Source organism: Triticum dicoccoides, chromosome 1B, assembly GCF_002162155.2.
Source record: "Triticum dicoccoides isolate Atlit2015 ecotype Zavitan chromosome 1B, WEW_v2.0, whole genome shotgun sequence".
Taxonomy (NCBI): Eukaryota; Viridiplantae; Streptophyta; class Magnoliopsida; order Poales; family Poaceae; genus Triticum; species Triticum dicoccoides.
The window spans coordinates 659,739,026-659,748,333 of record NC_041381.1 but is presented as its reverse complement, the minus strand read 5'-3'; the positions used below and the strand labels follow the sequence as shown (position 1 = coordinate 659,748,333).

The window sequence follows — 9,308 nt, the reverse complement described above, 5'->3', positions numbered from 1 at the left end:
CACGTAAATTATGGACAGGGAAGAAGCAGTTTTATTTTTAGAAAAGGAGGTTAAATCCCGGCCTCTGCATCAATCGATGTATTTAACCATCTTTATTAATTATTTCCCAAAGGTTTGACAAAAAAATACATCAATCCACCTCACTCACACCTACAAACTCGATAGTGTGGAGTGCTCTCACTCCTTATATCTAAAACAGGTATCGTCGCCGGTCCATTCACATAACGTATCGGGACCAATAGCTAGTGCAGCCTATCTAAAACGCACACCACATGTACACGTTTTACAAGCCGCCATCATCATGGGACCACTCACTCATCTTCAGGACAGAGATCCGCATGATCCTTGCCAGTCTGGACATCCGTTGACGCCGCCACGGCGCCACTCCCGTGCGCTCGTCCGTCCAGGCGCGAAGACTCTGAAAGATCTGTCGTGCGTAGCACCTGCCAACTAGGCATGACTCAACGTAGCATCTGTCGGCCAGGCATGACTTGACAGCTCCACCAAAGCTCTGTGCAAGACGAAGCCGCTCCATCTCCTGCCTCTGTCTTCCAGCGCCGCTCCACAAACGATGCTCCCAAGAGAGAAACATCATCGTAGTACTGCCATCGTTTGATTCGGAAGACCAAATCCTAAGGTTTCCCCCGAAGCAACACGGGTGAGTCGACAACAGTTACACGACGATGCCTTCATCAAGATAATGGCGCAAAACGCCGCAATTGCCAGCCAACGGCTCGATTTTCACCGGCAACTATGTCTCCCCAACTCATAGCTGAAACTAGATGACGAATCTTGAGATCCGACCACCCAGCCGCAGGCCGAACACCTCTGACGGAAGAGATGACCATCATCGCCGGCTGCACCGGTGAGAACAGATCTGACCGGAGGTGCCACCGACGCGACCACCAGGCCCTCCACGCCACCGTTGATCCAAAGGCAGATGGCGCGCCGCTGCCCGCAGCGCCGCCGCCGCCCAAAACAGGGCTAGCTGCCGCAGCCGCGCTGCCTCGCCACGGCCATCGTCGTTGCCAATTGGATCGGGCACGCCTCCACACAATTCAGGGCCCCGCACAACCCCAGATCCGCGGGAGAGAGGCGATGTCCTCCGCCACCACCGTCAGCCCCAGGTTTAGACCGGCGGCGTCCCCTAACTGCGGCGGAGGGAGGGGAGGAGGGAGTGTGCGCCCCCGGCGGCTGGGTTTAGGGCGCCGCCCGAGTCGCCCTAGCGGGGACGACGCGGGGCTCTAATCCCTGACGTGGCTTCACGGTTGGTCCACGAGCGCGTCCGTTTCACAGGATACCCTCTCCTTTCTCCTCCCCGGCCGCCCCCTCTCCGCTGCCCGGCCTATTCCTATTCCAGCGGCAGTGAGAAAGGCACTTATTCCCCCGAAGCCGAATCCCCTTTCTCCCGGAGCCTCACCAATCCCGATCGACGACGCAAGGCGGACGGCCGGCCGGAACCCAGTCGAGTCGAGCTCCTTCAACAGTGCACGGCGCTCGAGCTCGTCTGCACCGTCCAGCCCGAAGAACATACAGGTATGGATAAAATCCTGTTGATCTCAACACATCCATGGCGGTAGCCCTTGCTTACTTTGCAGATCAGCGGACTAGTCTTCCGATCTGAACCCCAACAAAAATAGCAGGATAGGAAAATTAGTCCGCTGAGATGAAATGCCTGCAGCTGGTGATCTCCAACTCGCATTTCCTTAGGTACCACTGTCAGGCTGAGTGCTGCAGAGTAAATTCTTTTGTAGGGTCTGCAGAGTGACTTTGAAATACAGAGCTGCTACAACATTCAAAAATCTCAAGACTTTGCGCCCGCACATATGACGCTTTGTCAGTTACAGTACCTGCTATAAACTCCTAAATTACATTTGCCTAGATAGAAACATGGCATTTGGCATAAATCGCATCAGCATCCATTTCCCTCTCCCATATGTACCATCAAGAATTCAAATAGTCATACGAGTGTAGTTACAATTTGATTTGAGTCTAATTGGTGCGACAAAAAATTAAAAGCTGCAATTTAGGATGCCACAAACTAAAAGGGATGCTTTTTGACATAACCAAAATGAGCTCACATAACATCGTTTTCATTCAGCTATAGTTCTCTTCCACAAACTAAAAGAACAATTAATGATGAATAGCAGCACATCAAACTAAGTACAAGCCACTCAACAATAGAAATTTTCAATGTACCTCAGAGGATTGTTTAAGCAATATGAATTATTGTTTGCTGAGATATATCATATACTACTCCTATACTAGCCTGCCTGCCAACTAGCGGGAACAGAGTTGGGCTCGAACAAAGCTCGAATTGACTCAACCTTTATTTGACAAGCTAGGATCTGTAACTCCACAAATACACACATGTGATATATTATAGGTGCGATCATGCTCAGGCTCAACACTAAGGCCAATTACTCTGTAAATATCATATGCTCAACATGATAGAACTGAATGGGATGCATTATGCTTGAAGTCCCTGCAGTTGGCCGGTGGAGACCAAACATGAAGTGGAGCAGCCTCCTGTGCGCGGCCATCGTTCTGCTCGTCGCGTTCGGATGGCTCGCAGCTGCTGGAGAGTGCAATCTTTCCCTGAAGTTTTTGGCTATAGGGATTGCAAGACCAAAGGTGAGGCCTGGAGTACCCACTGCGTCTGCTGCCTCGTGATGCCGGGTGTTCCGTGCTGGCATTCGTTCATGGAGTGCCAGGTAAATTGCCGCTCCTGCACCCTCAAGTGCTAGCTAGGAGTTACATGTGTGAAGGTCGAATTTAGCTTACCCGCAAAAAAAAAGGTCGAATTTAGCTATTGTTCTGTACAATTTGAGTTTCAAACGCATGTGGTGATGCAGACTGCTTTTGTTCTACATGTTGGGTTTGATCTTAGGTTATTGTTAACCGAGAGAAAAATATGGGAGACAAAGTCTCCTCCCCTAACGATTGTGCTCTGATCGGAGGCACCCATAACCGACTTTTGGTTTTGGTCCCTGGTCCACCTAGCGCCATATATAAAAGGAGGAAGTCGTACCCATCAAGGGCCCTCACGCACATGTACAGGCTAAAACCCCAGACTCCTAACAGCCGATCCAAAAAGGGCGCTAGAAGGGATCAGAAGGCCATCTCCACCGCCGGCCACCGCAGGGTCGTGCCGGCGGCTTGCTGCCATCATCTACGTGGTCTTTCTGCCGCTCAGCTTCATCCACCGTTTTCTCGTTGCTGGAGATCATGGAATACGCTATGCCTGCATCAAGCAGGCACGAGACCTTACACAATACCCGTAAGATCTCATGAACTCCTTCTCTGTTAATCTGTTTTAGGTGATCTAATTCTAGGCTTAAGATCCTGTCACGTTCATCCCTAAGGATTTTTTCTAACACTACACTCTACTATGTCTGCATCGTATCCGCGGAAACATGGGTTCGAGTTTGATGCAGCAACAGATCATGCTCCCAGGGTGATATATAGCCATGGCTTGAGATTTAACTTCAATTAGGATACACCTTTTCTTGTACTAAGACCGGCACCGTGCGCACCCACAAGGTCAACAATGTTAGTGCCACTATGATTCCAAGCCCCCCACCCCCGGTTAACTAAATTCTATGTAAGTCGAGAACAACAAATGCTAAAGTCCTGCACATTAATTTGGTCATCATCACATACTCAGTTATGGGCAAATCTTGCTGATTTGAATGCATCCACATTTATGGGCATTCATTAAAAAAATCAGGAACATATCTTGCAATATATCGTTCGAAAAATATGTATATACGCAGTACAATAATTCTGAGATCTATGGTAATAATCACAAGAACGCATGTTAATGCTCTCCATAAGATCGAGGCAGGCGGGGGGTTCTAGTCATATGGGCACGTCTATATCTCGAGACTGTTTTTTTTTAGCAAAACATAGCTAGTCTGTATTGACCAATGAGAATGTTTACAGGAATAACTATTGGGTCATGAGGTGAACCTAACCAAACATGTCTCCCCTGAGGAAGAGACACACCAAATCTAGCTATGTTATGAGATTCAAAATTTGAAGCTCAAGATTCAAACACGAAATTATAGGAAGTAAAAACACTAACAGTTTCTACAATCTCTTTAATTATGTCTCCATGGTTTCCCCCGGCCCTTTCATGAATATGTTTTGACCTGCTTGCAATCCGTGGATACTTGAATATGTTGCATAGCTAAGTCTTGTGCCAAAGAAAGAGCTACCCTACATGCTAGGGCTTCAAACGCAGAAGGATCCCCCCTACACGCTAGGGTTTCAAACGCGGAAGGGTCCAACAATCCTTATATAACTAGAACGGAAGAGCCCAGGTAGGTGCCATATATATCGCGACAAATTGCAGCAGCAGTGCCCACATTCGGTGGCGGAGCTACAGCAAGGCCGGATGGGACATGGCCTGCCCAACATTTTAAAATTTGTACACGAGTTTTTTTTACTGTTGGGCCTTAGAACACTAGCCCACAGGCTATTTCTTTCATTTTGGCCCGCCCAGCTCACCCAGAGTTGGGCTTCAAGCTCCGCCACTGCCCACCTTATGGTTCGGCGAGACACCAACATCAACATTTATTTTCAAAAAATCAATACGTAGCGGAATCCTCTAGTGGGCCGGTCTAGTAGAAAATTCCTTCTGTGTTGTTTCATTACGTACCTATGATTCGTTTCTCTTTTATTTATTTTTAAGCTTTTCTCAACATTTATTTATATTAGACATTTATTTATATTTCTAATATATATAAACATACTTGAACCCTGGTGGGCTAAGGATACCCTTGTACTCGTAATCATCCAACCACAGGTTGTTTTGCGGCATGAGAGAAGTCAAACTGTCTCCAGCAGGAAGGATCTCTTGCACTTTCTGGAACCATGGTGTCTGACCACTTGGCCCCACCAGGACATCAACGGGACAAAAAAAATCTACCTATACACGTTATGTTGGACTGCTAATCTCTACTCCTAATGGAGCAGTTGGTAGGATTGCGTCCACGGTTTATTTTCGTCTGGTTATATTTCGTCTGGTTTATTTTCGTCCGGTTTATTTTCGTCTCATATCCCACCACCATATCTCCTCACATTGATTTTTTTACCCTCACAATAAAAACTTTCCTAACTTTTCCAAAGTTTCCTAACTAGACACGTTATAAACGGGCATGTACCGATAGCACGTTATCAATTAATAAAATTTTGTTTTATGACAATCAATTCCAAATCCTAATTTTTCTAATGCATCGATCTTTGCCTTTTTTAAGTAGTTATTTTGATAGGGAGGGTTTAGCCACGAAAATCATCCCTCCATCGTCGGCTGCATCCCTCACCCACGTCGCTGTTGCAGGATCTTCATCCGTCATCCTGAGCAATTGGGGCGGCGATGCGGGCGAGCTTCACGATAGTGGGGAGGACCAGGCCGCGGTGAAGGCAGGTCATGCGCTCCTCACGCTCCACGAACGGAACCTGCGCACGGAGGCGGTAGCGCGGGGTGGCAGCCGGCAATGAGGCGGCCGCGCTACGTGACGAGCTACGGGTCCCCCTTTGTGATGTTTTGGCATCGCTCCTTCATCGCACATCCTCAGGTTCCTCTTGCCCTTCCCTTCCTCTGTCCTCCTCTCCCATCTCTATGCTTTCACGTGCATCCAGTTTTGATTCCTCGTGTGATATATACCAAACATAGGTACGTCAATTCACTTCCTTCCCTTCCCTTCGTCCCTCGGTCCCACGCTCGTGGCGCTGAAGTGGTGGCAACAGGCGATGGCGGTGGTGTCCCTGATGGCGGCGAGGACAGCATGTGGCAGCTCCCGAAGCATGAACACGACCGCACCTCGGGCCTGCCGTCTGCCAAGATATGGGTGAGTTCTCGTGCTGCCAACCATAAACCCTCATGTCCTACAAATTCCTCAAACCCTACCGTCTTGATCCCGTCCACGCTCTGATCCAAAGGACGATGCAGCTCTGGCCGATTGACAATGGAGGTTTGGGATCCTTCCTCTCAGCACCCACTCCTGGAAGAATCAGCGGTGCGCCACGCCGATTGAACCCCGTCGAGATCACTCGCCAAGATTGCTATTCTGAAGTTTATTGTAAAGAAAGTGAAGAGTGAGACAGGATCCGTTTATTTTCAACCGGTTTATTTTCAACCGGTTTATTTCCATCAAATTACCCCCACCCCCACGCCCACCCACCGAAACGCGCCCAGCGAACCGGGGAGAGATCCATTGATTTGGCTAAGGTAGGAAAGAATCTGTTATTTGTTTGCTAAAGCAAATTGCATTAATGGGAGAGATCCGTTGATTTGGCTAAGGTAGGAAAGAATCTATTATTTGTTTGCTAAAGCAAATTGCATTAATCGTTGATTTGGCTAAGATAGGCAAGAATCTATTATTTGTTTTCTAAAGAAAATTGCATTAATGAGAAAGATTTGTTGATTTGGCTAAGATAGGCGGTTTTGAGTAAAGTTATCTTTACTGTAGACATATAATGACAATTAATCAAGTATCAACATCATTGCATGCTTATTGTGTGGAATGTGTGTCCCAATGTTGACAGAAGGTATAAAAAGATTGTCTTGGAATTATTATTGTCTTGGGAAGATATTGCCCTGAATTCTCATTTCTCATCAGAAATTTAGTATCCATTTTCGTTGATCTTATTTGCAACATGTACAAGTCAGTAATAATCTAAGGGGGTGCCCTACCGGAGAAGATTATGATAGTTGGACAAGAAACTTGGTACTGTCATGTAAGGTAAAGGTAGGAGAAATAGGAGATAAAAGCATGCATGGTGGGAGAAGGAAGTCGAATGTCGCGTGGTAGCTCAGACATGCAGTGTGGAAGAAAGACAATGACGAGATGTATGTATCTACTAGATCATGACCATGAGATATCATCCCATAGAAATGACCTTTGACTCTCATGTCACATGAATTTTCTCTTTGTATATATATATTTGTTAATCCGTGGCAACGCACGGACACTTAGCTAGTACTAGTAGTGTGGAGGTGGTCTTTTGTTGTTGTTTTAATTATTACGTTGAGTGCTAGTGTAGTGTGCCTATCCATGGACTGCTTGCCACTAGGCCCAGATGCGAATGAGTTGAGCCAAGGGAACATGGAGTGTCCGAGACAGACAACAAAGGTCTACCTCCACTTGATTGACTATTCCCCAGACCCACAATAAACCCCCAGGCCCACAATAAACGGTGACCGGTACTCTCATGGTCAAGTGACACAAGGGAGTTCCTAAAAGAGCACCAAAGAGACCACGTGACACATGTGGTAAGCAATCTAAACTATTCAAAAAATAAAATAAAAAATAAAACACCAAAGAGACCTACGTGTCAATGGCTCACAAAACCGCTGGCCATCACAGGCCACGCAGGATACATGTAATTGTCTAAATTTTTGAAAGGAAATGTTTGAAATTTTCATATATGTTTTGAATGATGGCTTTCAGTTACATAAGTGCTTGAACATGGTTTCTTGTTTCCAGTTAGTGGCCATTTTTACGGTACATGCGAGTCAAATTTCAAATATATCAAGTAAATACATAGAAATGTTGTTAGTGCCTCAAAAATAGAAATGACTTAAGAAAAATATCTAAGGGCTCTTTTGATTCAAAGGAATTGAATAGGATTTTTAGAGGGTTAGAATCCTTAGGATTTTTTTCCCTATGTTGGTCGTTTGATTCACATGATTGAATCATATCGGATTTTTTCTGAAGGAATCAAATGTACTACATTTCATTGGAAATCAAGCATCCACTCCATCCTCCTTTTACATTTGCTTTGTTTTTCCTGTGGCATCAAACACTCTATGTTAATCCTATAGGATTCAAATGGACATGCCACTCAAATCATGTATTTTTCCTATTCCTAGTTCTAAAAATCCTGCAAATCAAAGAGGGCCTAAATTTGGCATGAACAAACAAATAAGGTATGTCACATGTAGAAAAGTTTGGGTAGCTGAAATCAATAGTTTTTGTTGGAACCCCACATGGTATGTTGACCCGGTGTGTTCAAATAAAATAAAATAAGAAATACAAATCATTTCATAAAAGAGATGGAATATGGAGGTATATTAGTGTACGTTACCGCAATATCTAGTTGTAGTACAAAAATCATGTGAATAATGATGAACAAAACGTGATGTGCACGGTAAACTTCCTACTTCCCTTTGAATGTTAAATCACTTCTCGGGAGATGATTAAGTTATAAATCGATGTATGTTTACACTGTTATGAAAATGAATGGATTTTTTTAACGCGGCCTCATTAGGTAATATGATGACCCCATACAAAATTTCATCATATTTAAACCATACTTGGATTTATCTAAAGAAAAGCAAATAGGATGCTTGTAATTGTATGGAGTTTTTAATGGAATTATTTTAACTTTGTAGTTTTTTTTGAAAGGAGGCTTTGAGCCACATAAGTGCTTGAACATGATTTGTTTTCATTTACATTGGAGACCATTTTAAAGTACATCTAGTTCAAATTTCAAATATATCTAATAAATAGATACAGATGCATTTAACTCTTAAACAATGCAATTGGTTTCAGAAAGATGCCTAAATTTGATATTTAGTCCAAGCCCTAACCCTACCACAAACCCTTATTCCCAATACATACCATACCATAATTAATTAACTTAAGCCCATTTTACCGGTGACGTGCTCTCTTGGCTTGACTGTCATGGTGCACGAGGCTAATAATGTCTAGGTCCAGAACGACCCATTGCCGCTACATACCCTATAAATTTAACATGTAACGCTAACTCCTAATCTTAAACCCACCCCTCTCTCAATCTCCACAACTAGTGGTGATTCCCCACTTCTCCCTCTTCCTCCCTAACACCCACTCCACAGAGTCCTCTGGTGAGTGGTATTTTGACACTCATTTCACCTTTGTTTAAACCGAGATATTGCATTTAAAAAAAGAAATTCACTCCGATATTGGTACTAGTTACTAATGAATGCAAAGGGTTCCACAAATCCTCTCTTTGATGTGTTTCCACCGGAAATTGGCTAAAAGGGAAGACATCATGTGTAGAAATGGAATGGAAGGAGAGAGGAAGAAGGAATCAATAGGAGGCGTTTTTACAAAGATAGAGCAAAAGACGGTGTTCCATACGCCCGTATGAGCGCCCACATGGTGTGGATTTCGAGGCAGATCATCCACCTGAACAATTTTCATAAAAGGGACCCCGTCGAAATACCAACAGAACAACGAGCACAGAAGCTAGAACCTCTTCAACATCATCATCATCCACGAACCCTAGCCGCCGTCATCTCACTAGTAGAAAAGGGG

The 9,308-nt window shown here is 44.9% G+C and overlaps 1 long non-coding RNA gene across 1 annotated transcript; it reads left to right on the top strand.

Moving 5' to 3' along the window:
• The first annotated feature begins 5,243 nt into the window (after positions 1-5,243).
• LOC119311516 lies at positions 5,244-6,234 on the top strand. The gene is made up of 3 exons (XR_005151094.1): positions 5,244-5,582; positions 5,681-5,855; positions 5,957-6,234. It is a non-coding gene; the product is annotated as an uncharacterized LOC119311516 (long non-coding RNA).
• Positions 6,235-9,308: the final 3,074 nt, after the last annotated feature.